The sequence below is a fragment of the Phyllobates terribilis genome, unplaced genomic scaffold (assembly GCF_046119375.1).
Source record: "Phyllobates terribilis strain yellow unplaced genomic scaffold, ASM4611937v1 Scaffold_1__5_contigs__length_1240528914, whole genome shotgun sequence".
Classification (NCBI taxonomy): domain Eukaryota; kingdom Metazoa; phylum Chordata; class Amphibia; order Anura; family Dendrobatidae; genus Phyllobates; species Phyllobates terribilis.
In genome coordinates, this window is record NW_027362761.1 from 563,552,385 (window position 1) to 563,577,146 (window position 24,762).

At 48.3% G+C, this 24,762-nt stretch overlaps 1 pseudogene; it reads left to right on the plus strand.

Moving 5' to 3' along the window:
* Positions 1-15,546: 15,546 nt before the first annotated feature.
* The window catches only part of LOC141271746 (acyl-coenzyme A amino acid N-acyltransferase 2-like), a 35,256-nt pseudogene continuing 26,040 nt past the window's right edge, over positions 15,547-24,762 (plus strand).

Genomic DNA, 24,762 nt, shown 5'->3' on the forward strand with positions numbered 1-24,762 from the left:
AATGAACAACATCGTTATAGACCTGTTGAAAACCCTACCTTTGGAAGAAAGGAACCAGTACCCAGAAAAGCTACCTGACCTAGTGGACCTGTATAACCACATAACCGTGAGTTCTACAAATTGTACCCCAGCATCCCTTATGAGAGCATGACCTGGAATATTGCCCATGGACCTGGAGCCCTGAGTGGTAGAACCTGCTGCAGATACGTCCACTGAAGATTGGGACACAAGTCGGCAAGAGCAGCACAGGAAAGTACAGGCCTGTGTCGAAGACAGTCTAAACAAGGTGAGGGAAAGGCTGTTATGTTCTGCTACCAAAGCTAAGGAAAGAGAGGAGATCTGTCCCTACTATAGGACTCAGCTGAATCCCTACGATGTAACAGGGAACCTGATCCTGCGATCAGACCTGCTAAAGTCCTAATCTAGTCTGTACGGAGACCTATAGATGTGGGGAGGGAATCCCTACAAGTACTAAGGACTGGGAGGAATATGGGACACCTCCTAACAGAAATAGTAGCAGACAGACGAACAAACAAAATAGATAGAACATAGAGGTCCGTAGACCAAGCAAACTAACAGAGTTAGATACAGAGCACAGGCTAGCTAGAAAGTAGATATACAATGAAGTCCAGCAAAGCCAGAAGGGCGGAGCAGGATTAAATAGGCCAACAAGGTCATGTGACCAGCAAAGGAAAAAAAACCTAACAGCAAGGTTCTAACAGTACCCCCCCTTCTAAGAGGATCCTCCGGATCCCCTAGGACCAGGCTTATCAGGAAATCTCCTGTGAAACGCTCTGATAAGTCTGGACGCGGAAACATCATCTGACCTCACCCAAGAGTTATCCTCGGGTCCGAAACCTTTCCAGGCCACAAGATACTGCAAACTACCTCTATACCGTCTAGAGTCAAGGATGCGAGAAATTTCATATTCCCCGTCCTCCACCACCGGAGGAACAGAGGCAGAGGCGTCACCATCCGACACAACAGCTTTTTTTAACAGAGAGACATGAAAGACCGGATTAATTCTCCAGGAGGTAGGAACCTCCAACCTAACAGCAGATTGGTTGACAACCTGAAGCACCTTAAAGGGCCCTACAAACTTGGGACCCAATTTCTTAGAAGGAATCCTCAACCGCAGATTCCTAGAGGACAACCAAACCATGTCACCAACAGCGAACAAAACCTCCTGTCGTTTCCTATCAAAGTAGTCTTTAGATTTTCTGTTGGCCTCCTGAAGATTACCACGCACATCCGTCCAAACTCTTTCCAAATCACCGGAAAAATTCTCCTCCTCAGGCACGGCAGATCCCAACTTGGAGAACGACCCAAACGACGGATGTCTCCCAGAACAACAAAAAAAAGGCGAACAACCAGCAGAAGAAGATGTATGATTGTTCAGAGCAAATTCGGCAAGTGGCAGAAACTCAGACCACCCCTCTTGATTGTCTGCCACAAAACAACGCAAGAACTGCTCAACATCCTGGTTTTTCCTTTCTGTCTGGCCATTAGATTCAGGATGATATCCGGACGAAAACGACAAATGAATTCCCAACCTGTCACAAAAGGCACGCCAAAAACGAGCCACGAACTGAGGACCCCTATCAGAAACAATGTCAGTAGGAACGCCATGAAGTCTGACAATTTCCTTGACAAAGGCCTTAGCGAGAGTTTTAGCGCAGGGCAGTTTGACGAAGGGAACCAAGTGACACATCTTGCTAAAACGGTCCACGACCACCCAGATGACAGTAAAACCCTCAGAGGGGGGAAGGTCAGTTATAAAGTCCATAGCCAAATGTGTCCAAGGAGCACTGGGGACCTCCAAAGGACAAAGCAACCCCGCAGCAGGAGTATGTGAGGACTTAGATCTAGCACATATAGTACATTGGCGCACCCACTTAATGACTTCCTTCTGCCATCCAGGCCACCAAAAACTGCGACCCACCAGTCTCTTGGTCTCAGAGATTCCGGGATGACCTGCCAACCGAGATTCGTGACACTCAACAAACAAATCTCTCCTAAAGGTCCCAGGCACAAACAACCTCCCATGAGGAGTGTTAGATGGGGCATTCTCCTGAGCTTTAAGAATCTCATCTTCCAAAATGGAGTCTAAAGCAGCTATCACAACACCTTCTTGTAAAATGTTTTCCTCTTTCTCAGCACCGACTATGGGAGAAAAACTGCGAGACAAGGCATCCGCCTTAACATTCTTAGTACCAGGGATGTAAGTAACGGAGAAATTAAACCGCGAGAAAAACAGTGCCCACCTAGCCTGACGGGCATTCAGGCGCTTGGCAGCATCAAGATATATCAGATTTTTATGATCCGTAAGAACCTGAACGGGAAATTCCGCACCTTCCAAGAAGTGGCGCCAGTGTTCAAATGCGAGTTTAATAGCCAATAATTCCCGATTACCAATATCGTAATTCAATTCAGTCTCCGAAAATTTTTTTGAAAAAAAAGGCACAGGGATGTAATCCATCCCCGTTATCCTGAGACAATACTGCGCCAACCCCCACAGAGGAAGCATCAACCTCAACCAAAAACGGCCTAGTAACATCAGGCTGCATAAGGATGGGAGCAGAGGTGAACCTCTCTTTGAGATACACAAAAGCTTCAATGGCCTCAGAAGACCACTGAACCGCATCAGCACCTTTCCTGGTGAGATCAGTCAGAGGTTTGACAATACTAGAAAATTTTTTTATGAATTTTCTATAGTAATTGGCGAAACCCAAAAACCTCTGTATCGATTTCAAACCAATAGGCCTAGGCCATTCCTGCACAGCCTGAACCTTAACCGGATCCATCTCAAAACCTTTGCTGGAGATAATGTAGCCCAAAAAACTAATTCTCTGTACAGCGAACTCACATTTCTCCAGCTTAGCAAAAAGCGAATTGTCCATTAATAACTGTAATACCTCACGCACGCTCCGCCAATGAGACTCCAGATCTGGCGAATAAATCAAAATGTCATCCAAATACACAACCACATTTTTACCGATCAAAGGTCTAAGGATGTCATTAATCAGATTCTGAAAAAATGCAGGAGCATTAGTAAGACCAAAAGGCATAACCAGATTCTCAAAATGACCCACAGGAGTGTTAAAAGCAGTCTTCCATTCATCACCCTCCTTCATGCGCAACAGATTGTATGCCCCCTTAAGGTCAATTTTAGAGAACCACTTGGCCCCCAATAACTGGTTAAACAGATCAGGAATCAATGGCAGTGGGTAAGGATTGCGTACCGTAATTTTGTTAATCTCACGAAAATCCAGACAAGGACGTAAACCGCAGTCCTTTTTTTTTACAAAAAAAAATCCAACCGCCACAGGAGACTTAGAGGGCCTAATGTGACCGGCGGCCAAGCTTGTCTGTATGTATTCCTCCAAAGCCTTCCTCTCAGGAATAGTAAGGTTAAATAAACGACTCTTAGGAAGAGTCGCTCCAGGGACAAATTCAATAGAACAATCATAGTCTCTATGGGGAGGCAAAACCTGCGATTCTTTCTCAGAAAAAACTCTCCAAAAATCCTGAATAGGAACAGGCAATTCTCCCCTATCCAAAGCTGCAATACGCCCGTTACAACACTTGTCATAACATTTATGGCTCCAGGATTTAATTTCACTGGTAGACCAATCCAGTACAGGATTGTGAAATTTTAACCAGGGCAAACCCAATATTACTGGAGAAGGCAAGTTATTCAACACTACCAAATCCAATTTCTCATGGTGAACACCATTAATAGTGAGAGGAAATTCACAGACCTTGAGAGTAATATTCTTCAAAGGGGAACCATCCACAGAAACCACAGCAATGGGGGATGATAAAGGTTCAGGTTTTAAATTGAGTTTTTCCACGAATCCCCCATCAATTACATTCAGTGTAGACCCGCAATCAACAAACACCCAAAATTCCATTAATTTTTCCTGAGCAATCGTGGAAGCAGCTAAAAATATACCCTTGGAATTTAAACAGGCAATATGGGCGTGACTGACCATTTTTTTTTCTTTCTTCATATGAAGCTCACAGCCTTTAATCAAATGACCAGATTTTCCGCAATAGAAACACAAGCCTTCCGAAAAACGACGGTCTTTTTCTTGAGAGCGAGGTGCCACCGATCCAATCTCCATCGGTTCACCACTGTTAGTACACACATTATCATAACCAGAAACTGACATAGCAGAGGATTTGCTCTCATTAACCCTAGCACGCAGTCTTCTATCCACCCGTATAGCTAATTGCATAGCCTGTTGCAAATCCTCAGGTGTAGGATAAGCAATTAGCAGGTCTTTAACCCTTTCACTGAGCCCAGCAAGAAATAGACTTTTCAGAGCAGAATCGTTCCACCCTGTTTGAGTGGACCAACGACGAAAATGTGTACAATATTTTTCCACATTACCTGATCCTTGTTTTAAACGTCTCAACTCAGTCTCAGCTGATGCGACACGGTCAGGATCATCATATAATAGTCCCAAAGCAGAAAAAAAACTATCCACTGATCTGAAGCATGAATCACTAGGTTGCAAAGAAAAGGCCCACTCCTGAGGCTCTTTGCGCAAAAGTGACATTATGAACCCTACGCGCTGGGATTCATCCCCAGAGGACTTAGGTCTCAAACGAAAATACAATAAGCAAGCATTTTTAAATGAAAAAAATTCTCGGTGTTCACCAAAAAATAAATCCGGCAAACATACCTTAGGCTCCAAGAAATGTGCTCCAGGACAGTTACTCACGTGCTGACGGAGCTCGGCCACCTCCAGAGAGAGTCCCTGCAGGCGATGAGCCAAATCCTGAACCGACACCATGATGGAACAGAAAAATCTTTCCTTAGAGAATTTGCTGGCTGGACTTACTGTTATGTTCTGCTACCAAAGCTAAGGAAAGAGAGGAGATCTGTCCCTACTATAGGACTCAGCTGAATCCCTACGATGTAACAGGGAACCTGATCCTGCGATCAGACCTGCTAAAGTCCTAATCTAGTCTGTACGGAGACCTATAGATGTGGGGAGGGAATCCCTACAAGTACTAAGGACTGGGAGGAATATGGGACACCTCCTAACAGAAATAGTAGCAGACAGACGAACAAACAAAATAGATAGAACATAGAGGTCCGTAGACCAAGCAAACTAACAGAGTTAGATACAGAGCACAGGCTAGCTAGAAAGTAGATATACAATGAAGTCCAGCAAAGCCAGAAGGGCGGAGCAGGATTAAATAGGCCAACAAGGTCATGTGACCAGCAAAGGAAAAAAAACCTAACAGCAAGGTTCTAACAAAGGCAAGAAGAACAGTACAATAAGCATGCACCAGCAGAACCCTTGGCACCTGGAGAAATAGTGCTAAAGCGGAAAAGAAGAGGTCACAAGCTCGATGACCAGGGGGAAAGAGAGCCCTACACCGCGTTAAACTCCAGATTTGACAACAGTAAAACCTGCCTGATCAGCAAGGATGGAGGTAAGACAGCTGCAACAGTCTCAAGAGACCACTTGAATGTGTGTCCAGGTCAACTGAAGACACAGGAGGAAGAAGTACCTCTTATAGCATCGGAAGAGCCCAAGGAAGATGTAATTCATACAGTTCTAGGAGACTTCCCTGCGGACTGGCCTCAACTTGATGGAGCAGTTATTATACCAGTGATACACTTCTATCAGCAACCAGAAGAACCTCCACCACCAGTAGAACCTGTTAGCGCCCTAGAAGAAAATGCTCAGGAACAGGAAGAGTCCCCAGTAAGAGGAGGATCACCTGTTGAAACAGAGCCTGAAGGCCCAGTAATCAGTGTACTTGCCAGTCCCATAGAGAGATTGAGGCAGTTCTATGACTTACCTACACGTAGACCTGAAAGGTTAGCAGAGAGTGCATGCACAGACACCAGTATCACCCCAGTGCTACGAAGGTCCACATGCAGCACACAAGGCCAAATCCCTGCCAGTTATAGGAAATAAGTACAAAGTGCCTACAATGTAAATAGTTACCCAGTTGGGTAATGCCTACTGTTATTTATTGTGTAAACTGCAAATAAAATGTGTTCATTTAGTTACCCGTAAGGGTATAAAGACTTGTAGGCTGAGGACTGTGAGCAGCCAAAAACTGTCCCTGTAAATAGTTGCACTTATCAAAGTGCCCCCATTATTTGTTTCATAAAAGACCACTGAACAAAAACCCGTTTGGCGTGGCCGAAGATGTGGTCCAACACCTGGATCACTTATGCCCTGTAGCCACGCCCAGGGCCTAGGTTGAGGGTTTTCAGGCGGGTCCCTCATGCTACTGTTGTTGTTATGATCTGCTACATAAACTAGGGAAAGAAGGGGAGAGCTGTCCCTACAGTAAGACTAAGCTGAGTCCCTACATTGTAGCGGGCAACCTGTTCCTTGTGAACAGACCCGCCTTCGTCCTCGGCTAGCCTGAACGGAGACCTAAAGAGAAAGGGAGGGGTCCCTAAAAGAACTAAGGACTGGGACAAAGGTGGGACACCTCCTAACAGAAGTTGTTGCAGAGCAAAAGATAAACTGACAAAAGTACTAGAGGTCCCAGAGGACCAAGCAAACTAGAGATAGATAGGCACAAAAGCACCTGGCTAGAGAGACAGTCAAAACAAAACTGAAGTCCAGCAAAGCCAGAAGGACGGAGCTGGAATATATAGGAAGATGGTCACGTGACCGCAAAACACAAGATAGAAACAAAAACAAACAGGAGGGTTCTAACAGTACCCCCTCTTTATGAGGATTCTCTGGATCCTCCAGGCCCAGGCCTATCTGGAAATCTCCTGTGAAAAGCTCTGACAAGTCTAGGGGCAGAGACATCATCCGCCTTTACCCAGGAGTTATCCTCGGGACCGAAACCTTTCCAAGCGACGAGATACTGCAATCTCCCTGTATGCCCTCTGGAATTCAGGATACGAGAAATTTCATATTCGCCGTCTTCCACCACCGGAGGAACTGTGACAGTGGCCTCCCTATCCGATACATCAGCCTTTTTCAACAAGGAAACATGAAACACAGGATTACTCTTCCAGGAGGTGGGAACCTCCAACCTAACAGCAGACGGGTTAACCACCTGAAGCACCTTAAATGGCCCCACAAACTTCGGACCCAATTTTTTAGAGGGAATCCTCAACCTCAGATTCTTTGAGGACAACCAAACCATGTCACCCACAGTAAACAAAACCTCTTTACTTTTCCTGTTAAAATACTTCTTGGACTTCTTGTTAGCCTCTTGAAGGTTACAACGTACATTAGTCCAAACTCTCTCCAAATCACCGGAAAAATTCTCTTCCTCCGGCACCTCCGACCCCAATTTGGAGAACGAACCAAAAGACAGATGTCTCCCAGTACAACAAAAAAAGGAGAACACCCAGCAGAGGAGGATGTATGGTTGTTAAGAGCAAATTCTGCGAGTGGCAGAAACTCAGACCACACATCTTGATTGTCTGCCACAAAGCAACGCAAAAACTGTTCAACATCATGTTTTTTTCTTTCAGTCTGTCCATTAAACTCAGGATGATAACCAGACGAAAATGACAAATGTACTCCCAACCTGTCACAAAAAGCACGCCAAAAGCGAGCCACAAACTGAAGTCCCCTATCAGAAACAATGTCGATGGGACATGGAGCCTGACAATTTCCTTAACAAACGCCTTAGCGAGTGTCTTAGCGCAGAGTAGCTTAATGAATGGAACCAAATGACACATCTTGCTAAAACAGTCCACGACCACCCAGATGACAATGAAACTCTTGGACACAGGAAGGTCAGTAATAAAATCCATTGCCAGATGCGTCCAAGGCGCACTAGGAACCTCCAGAGGGCAAAGCAACCCCGCAGCAGGGGTATGTGAAGCCTTTGACCTAGCACACACCGTACATTGATGCATCCACTTGATGACTTCCTTCTGCCACCCAGGCCACCAAAAACTGCGACTTAGTCTCAGAAATTCCTGGATGACCTGCCAGCCGAGACTCATGATACTCCACAAACAAATCTCTCCTAAAGGTTCTAGGCACAAACAACCTCCCATGAGGAGTGTTAGATGGGGCATCCTCTTGGGCTTTCAGAATCCCATCTTCCAAAACGGAGTCCAATGCTGCTGCCACAACTCCTTCCTGTAAAATGCTCTCCTCCTCCTCGGTACCAACCATGGGAGAAAAGCTGCGAGATAAAGCATCGGCTTTAACATTCTTAGTACCAGGGATATAGGTAACAGAAAAATTAAACCGAGAAAAAAGTGCCCACCTAGCTTGACGGGCATTCAAGCGTTTGGCAGCATCCAGATAGATCAAATTCTTATGATCTGTGAAAACCTGAATAGGAAATTTAGCACCTTCCAAGAAATTACGCCAGTGTTCAAACACGAGTTTAATCGCCGGCAATTCCCGATTACCAACATCGTAATTAAGTTCGGTTTCTGAAAATTTTTTCGAAAAAAAAGCACAGGGATGTACTCCATCCTTGTTCTCCTGAGACAAAACTGCACCGACCCCCACCGAAGAAGCATCAACCTCGACCAAAAAAGGCTTGGTCTCATCAGGCTGCATAAGGATAGGGGCAGAACTGAACCTCTCCTTGAGATACACAAAAGCTTCAATGGCCTCAGTAGTCCACTGGACCGTATTCGCACCTTTCCTGGTGAGATCGGTCAGCGGCTTAACAATTATAGAAAAATTCTTAATGAATTTCCTGTAATAATTGGCGAAACCCAAAAATCTCTGTATCGATTTCAAACCAATAGGCCTAGGCCATTCCAACAGATCATTAGGTTGGAGAGAAAAGGCCCACCCCTGTGGTTCCTTGTGCAAAAGTGACATGATAAACCCAATGCGCTGTGATTCATTCCCAGAGGACCTTGGTCTCAAACGAAAATATAATAAACAAGCATTTTTAAAGGAAAAAAAAATCTTGCTGTTTACCATAAAAAATATCAGGGAGTCCTACCTTGGGTTCGACAAAATGCGCTCCAGAACAGCTGCTCACGTGTTGCCGGAGCTTGGACACCTCCAGAGACAATCCCTGCAGGCGTTGAGCCAAATCTTGAACAGAAACCATGCTGATCACCGGATTTCTTTCCTTAAGGTTTTTGTTTGGGCTGGACTTAGGCTATGTGCCCACGATGCAGAAATTAAGCAGAAAATTTCTGCAGCATTTCTGCATCTCCGTGGCAGAAAAAAACACATACAGATTGTGCATGCATTTTTCCTGCAGAATACATGCGGAATACATGCGGATTCACATGCGGATTCACATGCGTTTCCGCATGCAGATTGACAAGCGCTTTCCAGGCGATTAGCATCACTTGGAAAGTGCTTGACAACTAGGTCACACTATATAAATCCATGCAAACAGCATGGATTTATATAGTGTGACCGTAAAACAATGCTTAAAATAAAGCTATACTCACCCCCGATGCCCCGGCGTGTGCTGAAGCGCTCGTTCCTGTCTGGTTCCCGGCTGCCGGCATATCGCAAGACACAGCGGTGAAAGGCCTGCGGTCACATGACTGTGACGTCACCGAAGGTCCTTCAGCGCTGTCGGCATGCAGAGAGAAGCCGTCGGAAAGGTGAATATAAACTTTATTTTTTATTTTATTATTTTTTTTACAGGTACAATGGTACCCAGGTCTGGAGGAGAGTCTTCTCTCCTCCAGAACTGGGTACCATCCGCACATAGAGATGCATAGAATCCACTTGTACAAATGTACAGACGCGCATTCTATGCGTCTCAATGCAAGTCAATGGCGGCGCTTCCGCTGTGCTTCCGCAAAATTAATGAACATGCTGCGGATTTATGAGCACTGCAGAAACGCTGCGGAAAAATCCGCAGCATGTGCATTGACATTGCGGAATGCCATTGGGGACCATGGGGTGCGGAATACCATGCAGTTTTGATGCGTTTCCGCTGCGGAAATTCCGCAGCATAAACGCATGAAAAACGCATCGTGTGCACGCAGTCTTACTGTTATGATCTGCAACATAAACTAGGGAAAGAAGGGGAGAGCTGTCCCTACAGTAAGACTAAGCTGAGTTCCTACGTTGTAGCGGGCAACCTGTTCCTTGTGAACAGACCCGCCTTCGTCCTCGGCTAGTCTGAACGGAGACCTATAGAGAAAGGGAGGGGTCCCTAAAAGAACTAAGGACTGGGACAAAGGTGGGACACCTCCTAACAGAAGTTGTTGCAGAGCAAAAGATAAACTGACAAAAGTACTAGAGGTCCCAGAGGACCAAGCAAACTAGAGATAGATAGGCACAAAAGCACCTGGCAAGAGAGACAGTCAAAACAACACTGAAGTCCAGCAAAAGCCATAAGGGCGGAGCTGGAATATATAGAAAACACAAGATAGAAACAAAACCAAACAGGAGGGTTATAACAGTTGTTACACCTTCATCAGTGGAATTGACACCTGGTGACGGGACTTACTGTAACATGGTTATTGTTATTGCTGTTATTATTATTGTTATTGTTGTTACCTGTTTTAAAATGCTTCAGTCCAGGAGTACTGAATTGTACTAGGGGGGAATGTGGCACCCTGCTACCACAGGTACCACAGGACCCAAAAGGGTGCATGGATGGACTACTCCACAAGAGGCCCTCACTACAAACAAACACCTCCACCCTTCCACCTCATACCACCAGAGGGAGCCCTGTTAGGGATATATATATATGGAGGGTGGAGTCAGGCAGTTCAGTTTAGTCTGAGGAGAGTGTGCTGGCACTTAGACCAGTGAAGAAGCAGCACGGCTGCTCCTGTATTGAGAGCCCCGAGTGTGGCCGAGGCAAGGAGAGAGGAGAAAGGAGTTAAGGGGGCAGAGGAGCATCACAGGCTCACCCCAAGACATAATAAGGACACCGGGTCCGCGCCTACAGGGTCCTCTATACCCAGGGATTTCCGGCATACCAGGAGGATTACAGATCCCTGGTCGACCTGAAGCTAAACCCTTTACAGGACTAGGAACCACGAAGGCCCCGACGTCCAGGGATAGTGGTTGCCAGAGAAAGGTCCTACTGCCAAGCGACAGGTGAAAGAACGACACAACACAGAAGCTAGGCTCAGTTGCAGGCTGGCCAGGAGCTTAGAGAGAGGAAGAAACGGACCAGGAGGCATTATACCCGCTCATTGGGGAGAGTCAAGAAGTGCACCCTTCCTACCGAGTACCCTGGACCGTACCTGACATCCGCACCAGTAAAGGTACTGAAGTGAATCTCCTGTCTCAGTCAGTTACTCCTGCTGCGCTATCTCTTCTGCACTACAAAGCCCAGCATCACCATCTGCACCCACACTGCCCTGGGGCTGTGCTCTGCCTGTGGAGAGCCGCACCAACCCAGCTGCCCTAACACCTGCCCCGGAGGTCTGCAGCAGCACTGGTACCCGTTACCAGAAACCACAGGTGGCGTCACGAGACAAAAACTGTTACCAACCAAAAAAAACCTCTTTTTCAAGAGAGACCCCAGAGTACGGGCCCGGAAGCCGACTGCCGTGACATCCTAAACAAGGTAAAAGGCCCGGGTACCGAGTCCCCTATATCCCCCTGGACGAGACACCCCCAGCATACCAAGAATTCAGGGAACCTATATAGTTCCCCCTTTTTATCCCTCATACAATGTTTTGCAGTTCAGCAAATTTGGGGTTAATCCTGGCCGTACGTAGTAGTACCTTAGGGGGTGGATTTTTTTATATGGCAGAGGCTGATCTCTATTCACCTATGCAGCTATGCTCTTGAGACCTCCCTTTGTTTCCCTCACTCCTCCTGTCCTCCCCACCTCTGTTTTGTATGGAAAGCTCCGATGCTGGTATTAAAACCCCTTTGGGTATGTGCACACGAAGCAGAAATGCTCAGGATTTTTTCCTGAGCGTTTCTGCATCTCTCTGGCAGGAAAAAACGCATGCGGATTGTACATGCGGTTTCCTGCCAGGGACATGCGGAAATGAAGCGGTCTTCACTTTCATTTCCGCATGCGGGTTGATAAGCGCTTTCCAAGCGATTAGCATCACTTGGAAAGTGCTTGTCAACTTTACACTATATAAATCCATGCAACCGGCATGGATTTATATAGTGTGTGATGTCAAAAAATAAAAAATAAATATATACTTTACCCTCTGATGGCCCCCGGTGTCCTGCTTCATCGGTCCCGGCTGCCGGCAGTGAAGACTTTAGGACCTTCCGACGTCAGCGTCACGTGACCCGTCACATGACTCTGACGTCAGCGAAGGTCCTTCTTCATTCAACCGCGAAGTGCCCGGGAAGCCGGCAGGACGCAGCGCGGGCCGTCAGACGGTGAGAATATATGTATTTTTTATTTTATTCTTCTTTTTTTAATGGTACCTGGGTCTGGGTGCGAGTCCTCTCATCCACACCCGGGTACCATCCGCACATTAGACCGCATGAAAAGCGCATCAACATATACAGTGATGCAGATTCCATGCAGTCTAATGCAAGTCAATGGCGGCAAAAGAGCAGCGTTTCCGCAAAATTAATTGACATGCTGCTTATTTTTGAGCGCAGCGTTTACGCTGCGGAAAAATCCGCATCATGGGCACAGCACATGCAGATTTCAATTGGGGAACATTGCTGCCCTTCTACCATGCGTTTTTCATGCGTTTCCGCAACTGCAAAAATGCCGCGGAAACGCATGAAAAACGCATCGTGTGAACTCAGCCTTTCCCAGTCTTTTTCCCCCTCTTTTCTGGTACCCACTGTGCAGGAGCTTCCCTCCCTCCCTTCCTTAGTTATATAGAAAAAAAAAGTTGATGTTGTTCTATGGTGTTATAAGTCACAGCTGGTGGTAAAAGAATGACATAGTTTGAGCTTTAGATGATCTGAAGATGGACTTGCCCGCCGGGAGTCCGCTGGTGCTTAGCGTTTGAGCTCGAGTGTTGGTTAAATTCATAGATAAAGCTGTGGCCGACTCCGTCCACAAAAGGAATTTTATGTTGTCAGTGGTTTCTCCTATAAAAGGGGGAGTTATGTTCACAGGTTACATGTTTCATATTAACAGTCATCGTACACAACATGTTTGGTATCACAATTAATAAATTATTTAATTTTGAAGGATTCTGAGTTTTTATTTTTAATATAATTGGTTTTAGTAGTATATTAACAAACCGTACATTTGTTACACTCACACTTGAAAAAACCCGTTTGTGACAACCACTTTTTAGCAGGAGTATGTTTATTCTCATAGACTTGCCTCTTTTTGCAAGCTCTGTCCTGTTTGTGACCTGATTTTAATGTAAATGTAATAAAGATGTTAAAATTGTTTGTCTGCAGTCAACACAAGGGGAAGCTATTGACGCGCCCCCTGGGCCGTGGGGCACTCGGTAGCCGGACCAGTCGGTGCTGGGGATGTCACAGTGGCGACGACCCAGTCCATGACCCAGGGCGGTTAATAAAAGGGGGATTATAGTTTTTATAGTTTAATGTTCGTGACGCCACCTGTGGTATGTGGCTATATGGAGCTGCCGCTGCGGAGCAAATCCTCTGGAGCTGATGGTGACGCAGCAGAGTTGGTTCAGCTCTCCACAGGTAGAGCTAAGCTCCAGGGCGGTGCAGTGATGTTATAGATGAGGTAGATGTTGCTGTGCAGTGTAGTGCAGGTGATGGCGCAGATAATAATTTTAGGACACAGTGGGGTGCAGTCTTCAGATTTACTCACAGTTGTTGAACTCCAGGTTACCAGTATTAGAGTAACCTCCCACGTCAACCTGCGTTCACCAAGGAAGTGGTTCAGCAATCAGTAACTCAGGAGTACTTAAACGGGACCCCGTTCTATGTGCCTTCCTCTGTTGTCTTCCTGCGCTGGCTCTCACCCTCCTACCCTGCGCCTCACAATCAGTGTCCTAAGCCAGTAGCCTCGGATCTTGTCGGGCGACCTGCAGTCCCCTGGACCCTCTGTGGCCACCTTTTCTGCAATGTAATTGTGGTGGTTGGCAGCTGCACCTTGCAAGTACAGCAGTCTCCAGTTTCTAGCTGAGCCTTGTAGTTCTCCACTAGTTAGGGGCCGGTCCCCTCTGCGGCCTGATCCCTCCACATCCGTGTAGATTCGGGCGCACGGGTGGCATCCACACTTCCTGCGCCCCTAGGATCCCTTCTCTTCCTCTTGGAGCCTTCCCTGCTCCCTTCCTAGTACTGTCAATCCTCCTGGGCCTCTCTCTCTAGGCCCTCTTCTCTGAGCAAAGCTCCTACAGAGCTCCTGCTCCCAACTCTGTCTCCTCTGGCTGAACTGAACTCCTATTGATGGTTCCCCGCTTTCTTATACTCCTACTGAATTGCTCCCCTAAACTACTTCCTCCACCCACACCCACTACATAGTTCCGCCCTCCAGCTAGGGACCAGGGACTGTTCTCTTCCTTAGGAGAAATCTCGCCCTTCCCTCCTGAAGTGGAGTGTAATGGATGCAAGTGTGTGGGTCCTGGGCAGTACTCCATCCTTACCTGAGAGTGGGATACCTCACCTCTGGGTGAGATGCAGTACCTCTGTGGCGACTGAACCCGCAAGGGTGCCACACTATCACAGCCGATATATTCTGTGGTAAGACACCTTGGTCGGCCGCTTCCGGAAATAGACTCAGGAACCGTGTTTTCTCTGCAGGCTTTATTTAGTGGCATAAAGTCCTGCCACTCCAGCAAAATAAACACAGCCTTACTGGCAAAACAACAAAACAAAAGATAAACGATAGCACAGTCCATAGCAGTGTGGTATTAGCCACACAGGTTGTAGTCCCAGCTTTCAGCTCCTCTCTGAGCTGTGGCCTTCCAGTCTGGAGTCTTTGCCACTCCAAACTCAACAGAGAAAAAAAACAGGACTAAACGTTTAAACGTTGCTCAGCCACACCCAGAGGTGGAGGTATGGGGAATGACGTCCCTCCCATCTCTACGTCATTCCCATAAAACCATGCCTTTTAAAAGAGTTAATCCCCAGCATATAATATGCTGGCAGAAAGTTTATTGGTTCTAGTTCACACAGGCTAGCAACCTGCGTGACACATACCTCCCCTCATATATCATACCAGTGACTCTGTCACAATACATAAAGAAGGGGTCTGGCTTAGCTATAAAAGTGTAAAAGTGAGCAGTCAATCAATCCTTCCCATACAACACTGGTCATGCACTGACACAGGAAGCTTTTTCTTGTGCAGGAAGTGGAGCTGCCAGGACAGATGCCGATATCTGCTGATGGGAGGCCAACTCTAATCTAACCCCCAGCTTTGGTGCAGCCATGCAACCCCATATCAGAATGCTCTTCCTGGCTGATGCAGAAGTACATGGCATCATTGCCATGTGATGTGTGCCATGTTGTGTGGTTGATGTTATGGGTGCAATGTCGTTAAACCTCTAGTTATGCAAGCATATTATGGTAGTGTGTGCCGTAGCCAGGACCACAAAAGGTATCTAATGCTGCTGATACTCTATGGTATAGATTTTAGAGGACTCTTTGTCCTTGGTAATGTTTTATTATACTTTGCACACAGACAAATCCTCCCCCCTAAGTTTGCTGTTGCTTTTAGACACCCTAATAATGAGAATACATATGACAGAATTGCCCTCTGTACTGCTATCAAGGCATGACGTAAGTATTTTCTTTCTCCTCATCAGTGCAGAGTAGGTTTCTGTCTGATATACGAAGTCTTGTATGTGGAGGTCCTGTAACAATAAATTATTGTCTCAAAGCCTTTATTTACTTAATATTAATTGTGTATTCTTGATCCTTGTCTCCCATTTAAGACTCCTTGATCTTCAGGTATGGTTGGCCTGATAGTCTCTCCTGAGTAGAGATGAGCGGTGTTCGACTAGAACTGTTCGCCAATCTCAAATTCGAGCTGTTTTGGGCGGTGTTCGAGTTGTTCGACGAACCCGAACGATTTGCAAAAAATTCGGCTGTTCGAGGTTATGTTCGATAACTGTTCGTGCACCAAAAGCGTGTCCTGCATGTCTGGCGCTATTTAGAGCACCAATCATGCAGGGATTGTCTGCCACTCACTGTAATGCCACAGCCATGGTGGTTGTGGCATTACAGTGATTGCCCAAATCGATGGGAACAGTGCCAACAGTGAAACATGAAAAGCCGGCAATTCATCGGCAGCGGCATACACCGGTACCCGACAATTTAGAACCGAAAGAATAGAGCTTCACACATAGATTAGATAGAAACATGTCAGCCACATATATACGAAGTACAGTGAAAGTGCTGCTTACTGTACTTGTCATTTAGCGTAAAGGATTTATCAAAAAAAATAATAGTGTTTTCATGCACCGTCTCTTTAAGAAAGCCGGCCGGCAATTCAGCAGCGGTACCCGACAATTTATAACAGACAGAATAGAGCATCACACATAGATTAGATAGATAGAAACATGTCAGTCACATATATATGAAGTACAGTGATGGTGTTGATTACTGTACTTGTCATTTAGTATTAAAATAAAGGATTTATTATTAAAAAAATTGGCATGGGGTTCCCCTTAATTTTAGTCTCTAGCGGAGGTTAAGCAGACGGCTGGGGCAGATGTTTGAAGCCTGGGAAGGGGGTAATACCCACGGAGCTTCCCAGGCTACTAATATCAGCCCCCAGCTGAATACCTAGCCTTTACTAGCTATTAAAATGGGGGACCCCCCCAAAAAAATGATGTGGGGTCCCCCCTAATTTAATAGCTAGCAAAGGCTAGGCAGACAGCTGGGGGCTGATATTAATAGCCCAGGAAGGGAGCCATGAATATTTGCCCCCTCCCAGGCTAGAAACACCAGCCGTCAGCCGCCCCAGAAATGGCGCATTCATAGGATGCGCCAATTCTGGCACTTAGCCTCGCTCTTCCACGCTGCCCTGGTGCGGTGGCAGGGGGTAATAGGGCTGGGGTTGATGTCAGCTTATAATGCCAGCTGACATCAAGCCCAGGTTAGTAATGGAGAGGCGTCTGTTATGCACACGCCCGGGCTAAGCGGCGTGTGCGTGTGATTGGTAGTGATTCCACTGGACCGTGCCGGAGAGTGAATGCCTGGAGGGGCGTGACTAGGTATTCACCCGATCCGACCAGGGTCGCACGACGGCATACGACGCCAGTGCACCAAGGAGGAACCGAGCAGAGGGACCAGGTGCTACTCCAGGACAGACCCCGGACACGGCTGTTGACCCACACAGGGGAATACAGGAACAGGCTGGTAGGCTGGCACACAGACTGGTGGGTATAGGCAGGCACGACTGGTATGCAGGCAGGCGGGTATGCAGGCAGGGGGGTAAAGGCAAGCACAGCTAGAGTGCAGACAGGGAGGCACTAGCAGGTAGGAACACAGGCGGGATAGGACCCAGTACACACCGGGACTCAGGAACAATACAGGCAGAGGGTTACAGGCAAGCACAGCTAGAGTGCAGACAAGGCTGAGCAGGGAGGACAGGGCTCTGTTCACACGGAACAGACAGGAAGGGAAAGACAGAGCCAGATACTCACACAGTACTTGCAGAGACAACAAGCAGGAGTTAGGTACGAGTTCAGACTCTGCAGAAAAAGGAAGGGAACGGACATAGAGGCAAAACAGGTAAAGGACAGGAGAGAGTTCAGACTGGAACTGAGTGTACGGAGGAGACCGACACTGCAGAGGGATACAGGAGCGGGTCTGGGAATACGGCCCCCAGAGAGGTGGAACGAACAGGCAAGGAGCGTGTTCAGACAGGACAGACCAGACGCAGGAGCGGGTCTAGGAAATCGGCCACTAGAAGGCGGAACGAACAGGCAAGGAGCGTGTTCAGACAGGACAGACCAGACACAGGAGCGGGTCTAGGAAATCGGCCACTAGAAGGCGAGAGGAACAGGCTAGGAGCGTGTTCAGACAGGACAGACAAGAGAACACAGAAAGGAGTCAGTTCAGACACGGGAGCTGATACCGCAAAGCAGGAGACATACAGGACTCAGTTCAGACACGGGAGCTGATACCGCAAAGCAGGAGACATACAGGACACAGTTCAGACACGGGAGCTGATACCGCAAAGCAGGAGACATACAGGACTCAGTTCAGACACGGGAACTGATACAAAAAGCAGGAGACAAGAGACGGGACCTGGCACCTTCAGAGTGCAAGCACACACTGAAGGAAACACTATGCTCAGGCAGGGATAGAAGGGAGCTGCTGAGCTATATACCAAGTGACAGACAGCAATAGGCTGAGGACGCACAAGGGGTGTGACCCACAGCAGGTACAAAAGGCAGGAAGTGATCGGGCGCCGCCCTTAAGCAGCAGAAACAGACACAAACAGACAGCATGGAGGGAAGCCAGAGAGACATTCTGGACAGGAGATCAAGTGCGCCCTCTTGCACAGTGGGAGATGGACCACCATGCAAGGACGCCACCAGGTATGTTACAGTACCTCCCCCCTTACGCCCCCTCTTCTTCAGGCCTGCCAGAATCTTCCGCAGGGAATTCGAGGACCAGTCGTTCACTGGGTTGGAGGGGGACAGAGACTTAAGGGTAATCTCTGCTTCGAGGTACATCTTGTCAAGCTCACAGGAAGAAATAGACGGGTTATCAGGTACATAATGAGGAAAAGTCACTGTCTCTTTGTTATCTGGTGGTATCCCGGAGGATTCAGGAAACAACTGGAGGTCCTCCGCCGGGTCAGAAGAGTGCAGAGGCTCAGAGAAAACAACTGCTTCAGAGTACACTAGGTCGGACTCACTGGAGGAAGCAGGCGAGGTATCGGGTACCGAGTATAGGAAAGTCTCTGTCCATTCACCACCAGGTGGCACCCCGAAGGGTTCTGGAGACAGCTGGCGGTCCTCCGCCTGGTCAGAGGGGTGTAGAGACTCACGGGTAACCTCTGCTTCAGAGTACACTAGGTCGGACTCACTGGACGAAGCAAGCGAGGTATCAGATCCAGGATATAGGAAAGTCTCTGTCCATTCACCACCAGGTGGCACCCCGAAGGATTCTGAACACAACTGGAGGTCCTCCGCCTGGTCGGAGGGGTGTAGAGACTCAGGAGTAACCTCTGCTTCGGAGTACACTAGGTTGGACTCACTGGACGAAGCGAGCGAGGTATCAGGTACAGAGTATAGGAGAGTCTCTGTCCTTTCGCTACCAGGTAGCACCCCGAAGGGTTCAGGAGACAACTGGAGATCCTCCGCCTGGTCGGAGGGGTGTAGAGACTCGGAGGTAACTACCACTTTGGGGTACCCATTGTCAGGCTCACAGGACGAAGCGGACAAAGTATTGAGTACCGGGTGTAGAGAAGTCTCTCTCCATTTGTCATCGAGTGGTATCCCGGAGGGTTCAGGAGGCAACAGGGGATCCTCCGCCAGATAGTAGAGGTGCACAGACTCTGAGGTAACCACAACTTTGGAGCATCCTTGGACATGCACACCGGTTAAAGAGAAAGAAGCATCTGATGCCGGGTGCAGGAAGTTCTCCTGTGTGGAGTCTGGATGGGCAGAAGTCTCTTCGGCCAGGAGAACTGGTGCACTACCCACGCACATTACTCATTGGGGTTTCTCCGGGATACAGGGAGATGAAGCTTCAGTAGGGACTTCAAGGTTGGGGTCAGGAGGTCTCAGGGAGGACAGACCCTGGCGTGACGGCTTGCCTCTAAGTCTAGCACGTCTGGACTGCCTCTTGAGGTTGAGAGAAGTATTCCGGAAAGCGTAGTCACCCTGTGAGGATTCTGGGTGGGCAGTAGTCTCATTGGGCTGGAGGACTATTGCGCTACCCACACACATTACCCGTCGGGGCTGCTCCGGGATATTGGGAAGTGAAGCTTCAGCAGGGGCTTCAGAGTTAGGGTCCTCGAAGACCATACGAAAGGCCACCAGGAAGGCCTGCAGGTCAAGGATGACAGGATCCCATGCTTCCCATAGGGGGGTGACCCATTTCAAGGCATCACCCGCTAGGTAGTCAATCATAAAGGCCACTTTAGCCCAATCGGAAGGAAAATAGAGAGGGTAGGCCTTAAAGTGTAGCATGCATTGCTCCACAAATGCACGACACTGTCTTGGATCCCCATAGTAACGTGGCGGATCCGCAGGAACGAGGGCTGATAGATCCATCTGGACGGGTGCGTAATTCGCCTGGAACTCAGCTAAAGGGGGAAAAAAAATTTATTTATTTTATTTTAATGCATGTATTCGCTGGAAAAACTTCTCAAAGAGCGAAGGCCGTGGGGCTCAACGGGAACCATGGCCTGAGCATGCTGTTATGCACACGCCCGGGCTAAGCGGCGTGTGCGTGTGATTGGTAGTGATTCCACTGGACCGTGCCGGAGAGTGAATGCCTGGAGGGGCGTGACTAGGTATTCACCCGATCCGACCAGGGTCGCACGACGGCATACGACGCCAGTGCACCAAGGAGGAACCGAGCAGAGGGACCAGGTGCTACTCCAGGACAGACCCCGGACACGGCTGTTGACCCACACAGGGGAATACAGGAACAGGCTGGTAGGCTGGCACACAGACTGGTGGGTATAGGCAGGCACGACTGGTATGCAGGCAGGCGGGTATGCAGGCAGGGGGGTAAAGGCAAGCACAGCTAGAGTGCAGACAGGGAGGCACTAGCAGGTAGGAACACAGGCGGGATAGGACCCAGTACACACCGGGACTCAGGAACAATACAGGCAGAGGGTTACAGGCAAGCACAGCTAGAGTGCAGACAAGGCTGAGCAGGGAGGACAGGGCTCTGTTCACACGGAACAGACAGGAAGGGAAAGACAGAGCCAGATACTCACACAGTACTTGCAGAGACAACAAGCAGGAGTTAGGTACGAGTTCAGACTCTGCAGAAAAAGGAAGGGAATGGACATAGAGGCAAAACAGGTAAAGGACAGGAGAGAGTTCAGACTGGAACTGAGTGTACGGAGGAGACCGACACTGCAGAGGGATACAGGAGCGGGTCTGGGAATACGGCCCCCAGAGAGGCGGAACGAACAGGCAAGGAGCGTGTTCAGACAAGACAGACCAGACGCAGGAGCGGGTCTAGGAAATCGGCCACTAGAAGGCGGAACGAACAGGCAAGGAGCGTGTTCAGACAGGACAGACCAGACACAGGAGCGGGTCTAGGAAATCGGCCACTAGAAGGCGAGAGGAACAGGCTAGGAGCGTGTTCAGACAGGACAGACAAGAGAACACAGAAAGGAGTCAGTTCAGACACGGGAGCTGATACCGCAAAGCAGGAGACATACAGGACTCAGTTCAGACACGGGAGCTGATACCGCAAAGCAGGAGACATACAGGACACAGTTCAGACACGGGAGCTGATACCGCAAAGCAGGAGACATACAGGACTCAGTTCAGACACGGGAACTGATACAAAAAGCAGGAGACAAGAGACGGGACCTGGCACCTTCAGAGTGCAAGCACACACTGAAGGAAACACTATGCTCAGGCAGGGATAGAAGGGAGCTGCTGAGCTATATACCAAGTGACAGACAGCAATAGGCTGAGGACGCACAAGGGGTGTGACCCACAGCAGGTACAAAAGGCAGGAAGTGATCGGGCGCCGCCCTTAAGCAGCAGAAACAGACACAAACAGACAGCATGGAGGGAAGCCAGAGAGACATTCTGGACAGGAGATCAAGTGCGCCCTCTTGCACAGTGGGAGATGGACCACCATGCAAGGACGCCGCCAGGTATGTTACAGCGTCTATAAGACACCCCCATTACTAACCCCATAGTCAAAGTTAAAAAAAACACAAACACCCAGAATAAAGTCCTTTAATTGAAATAAAGACACATTCCTTTATTGTTCTAAATTAAACCATACTTACCATCACGCCCATTCCAGCTGAAGCCAACGATCTCCTGTAATAAAAATAAAATAATAAAGCAACCTCATCCTTACCTTTCCATGGTTCCCACGACAGCTTCAGCTCTGCTACATCGAGATGACAGGCTGGACCGCAGCAGAACGCCGCCATCCAGCCTGTCATCCCGCAGACACTGAGAAGCGCAGGCATGCTTGCGCTCCACATTGTCTCTCTGTGACGACATCCAGATGAGCCGAGTTCATGTCCAATGAACTCGGCTCACCTCATGCACGTCACTTACAGCGTGGGAGAATTCTCACGCTGAAGCGCTGAGTGCAGGAGAATTTTCCCACGCTGTCAGTGACGTGCATGAGGTGAGCTGAGTTCATTGGACATGAACTCGGCTCATCTGGATGCCGTCACAGAGAGACACTGAGGAGCGCAAGCATGCCTGCGCTTCTCAGTGTCTGCGGGATGACAGGCTGGATGGCAGCGTTCTGCTGCGGTCCAGCCTGTCATCTCGATGTAGCAGAGCTGAAGCTGTCGTGGGAACCATGGAAAGGTAAGGATGAGGTTGCTTTATTATTTTTCTTTTATTGCAGGAGATCGTTGGCTTCAGCTGGAATGGGCATGATGGTAAGTATGGTTTAATTTAGAACAATAAAGAATTGTGTGTTTATTTCAATTAAAGGACTTTTTTCTGGGTGTTGTGTTTTTTTTAAATACTTTACTAGAAATTCATGGCGGTCATGTCTAATACTGGCGTGACCCCATGAATTTTGGGCTTGGGGCCAGCTGATAATACCAAGCTGGCCCTAACCCCTTTATTACCCAGTGAGCCACCGCACCAGGGCCCTGGATGAGTTGGGTACAGCGCCAGAAGATGGCGCTTCTATGAACGCGCCATTTTCCGGGGTGGCTGCGGACTGCAATTTGCAGCGGGGGGGGGGGCCCAGAAAGCTTGGGCCTCCCTGCGCTGCAGATTCCAGAACCCAGCTGCCTAGTTGTACCTGGCTGGACACAAAAATAGGGTGAAGCCCCACGTATTTTTTTTTTAATTATTTCATGAAATTCATGAAATAATTAAGAAAAAAAGGCCTTCCCTATATTGTTGTGTCCGGCCAGGTACAAATAGGCAGCTGGTGGTTGGGGGCAGCCCATTCCTGCCTGCTGTACCTGGCTGGACACAAATATAGTGCGAAGCCCCACTTCAATTTTTTTAAATTATTTCAGGAAATTCATGAAATAATTAAAAAAAAATTGACGTGGGGCTTCGCACTATATTTGTGTCCAGTCAGGTGCAGCAGGCAGGAACGGGCTGCCCCCAACCACCAGCTGCCTATTTGTACCTGGCCGGACACAACAATATAGGGAAGCCCTTTTTTTCTTAATTATTTCATGAAATAATTTAAAGAAAATTGACGTGGGGCTTCGCCCTGTTTTTGTGTCCAGCCAGGTACAACTAGGCAGCTGGGGGCTGGAATCCGCAGCGCAGGGAGGCCCAAGCTTTCTGGGCCACCCCCGCTGCAAATTGCAGTCCGCAGCCACCCCGGAAAATGGCGCGTTCATAGAAGCGCCATCTTCTGGCGCTGTACCCAACTCATCCAGGGCCCTGATGCGGTGGCTCACTGGGTAATAAAGGGGTTAGGGCCAGCTTGGCATTATCAGCTGGCCCTAAGCCCAAAATTCATGGGGTCACGCCAATATTAGACATGACCACCATGAATTTCTAGTAAAGTATTTAAAAAAAACACAACACCCAGAAAAAAGTCCTTTAATTGAAATAAACACACAATTCTTTATTGTTCTAAATTAAACCATACTTACCGTCACGCCCATTCCAGCTGAAGCCAACGATCTCCTGAAATAAAAGAAAAATAATAAAGCAACATCATCCTTACCTTTCCATGGTTCCCATGACAGCTTCAGCTCTGCTACATCGAGATGACAGGCTGGACCGCAGCAGAACGCTGCCATCCAGCCTGTCATCCCGCAGACACTGAGAAGCGCAGGCTTGCTTGCGCTCCACAGTGTCTCTCTGTGAGGGCATCCAGATGAGCCGAGTTAATGTCCAATGAACTCGGCTCACCTCATGCACGTCACTGACAGCGTGGGAAAATTCTCCTGCACTCAGCGCTTCAGCGTGGGAGAATTCTCACACTGAAGCGCTGAGTGCAGGAGAATTCTCCCACGCTGTCAGTGACGTGCAGGAGGTGAGCTGAGTTCATTGGACATGAGCTCACCTTATGCACGTCACTGACAGCGTGGGAAAATTCTCCTGCACTCAGCGCTTCAGCGTGGGAGAATTCTCACGCTGAAGCGCTGAGTGCAGGAGAATTCTCCCACGCTGTCAGTGACGTGCAGGAGGTGAGCTGAGTTCATTGGACATGAGCTCACCTTATGCACGTCACTGACAGCGTGGGAGAATTCTCCTGCACTCAGCGCTTCAGCGTGAGAATTTTCCCACGCTGTCAGTGACGTGCATGAGGTGCGCCGAGTTCATTGGACATGAACTCGTCTCATCTTTATGCCGTCACAGCCAGACACTGCAGAGCGCAAGCATGCCTGTGCTTCTTAGTGTCTGCGGGATGACAGGCTGGATGGCAGCGTTCTGCTGCGGTCCAGCCTGTCATCTCGATGTAGCAGAGCTGAAGCTGTCGTGGGAACCATGGAAAGGTAAGGATGATGTTGCTTTATTATTTTTCTTTTATTGCAGGAGATCGTTGGCTTCAGCTGGAATGGGCGTGATGGTAAGTATGGTTTAATTTAGAACAATAAAGGATTGTGTCTTTATTTCAATTAAAGGACTTTATTCTGGGTGTTTGTGTTTTCTTTTAACTTTGACTATGGGGTTAGTAATGGGGGTGTCTTATAGACGCCTCTCCATTACTAACCTGGGCTTGATGTCAGCTGGCATTATAAGCTGACATCAACCCCAACCCTATTACCCCCTGCCACCGCTACAGGGCAGCGTGGAAGAGCGAGGCTAAGTGCCAGAATTGGCGCATCCTATGAATGCGCCATTTCTGGGGCGGCTGACGGCTGGTGTTTCTAGCCTGGGAG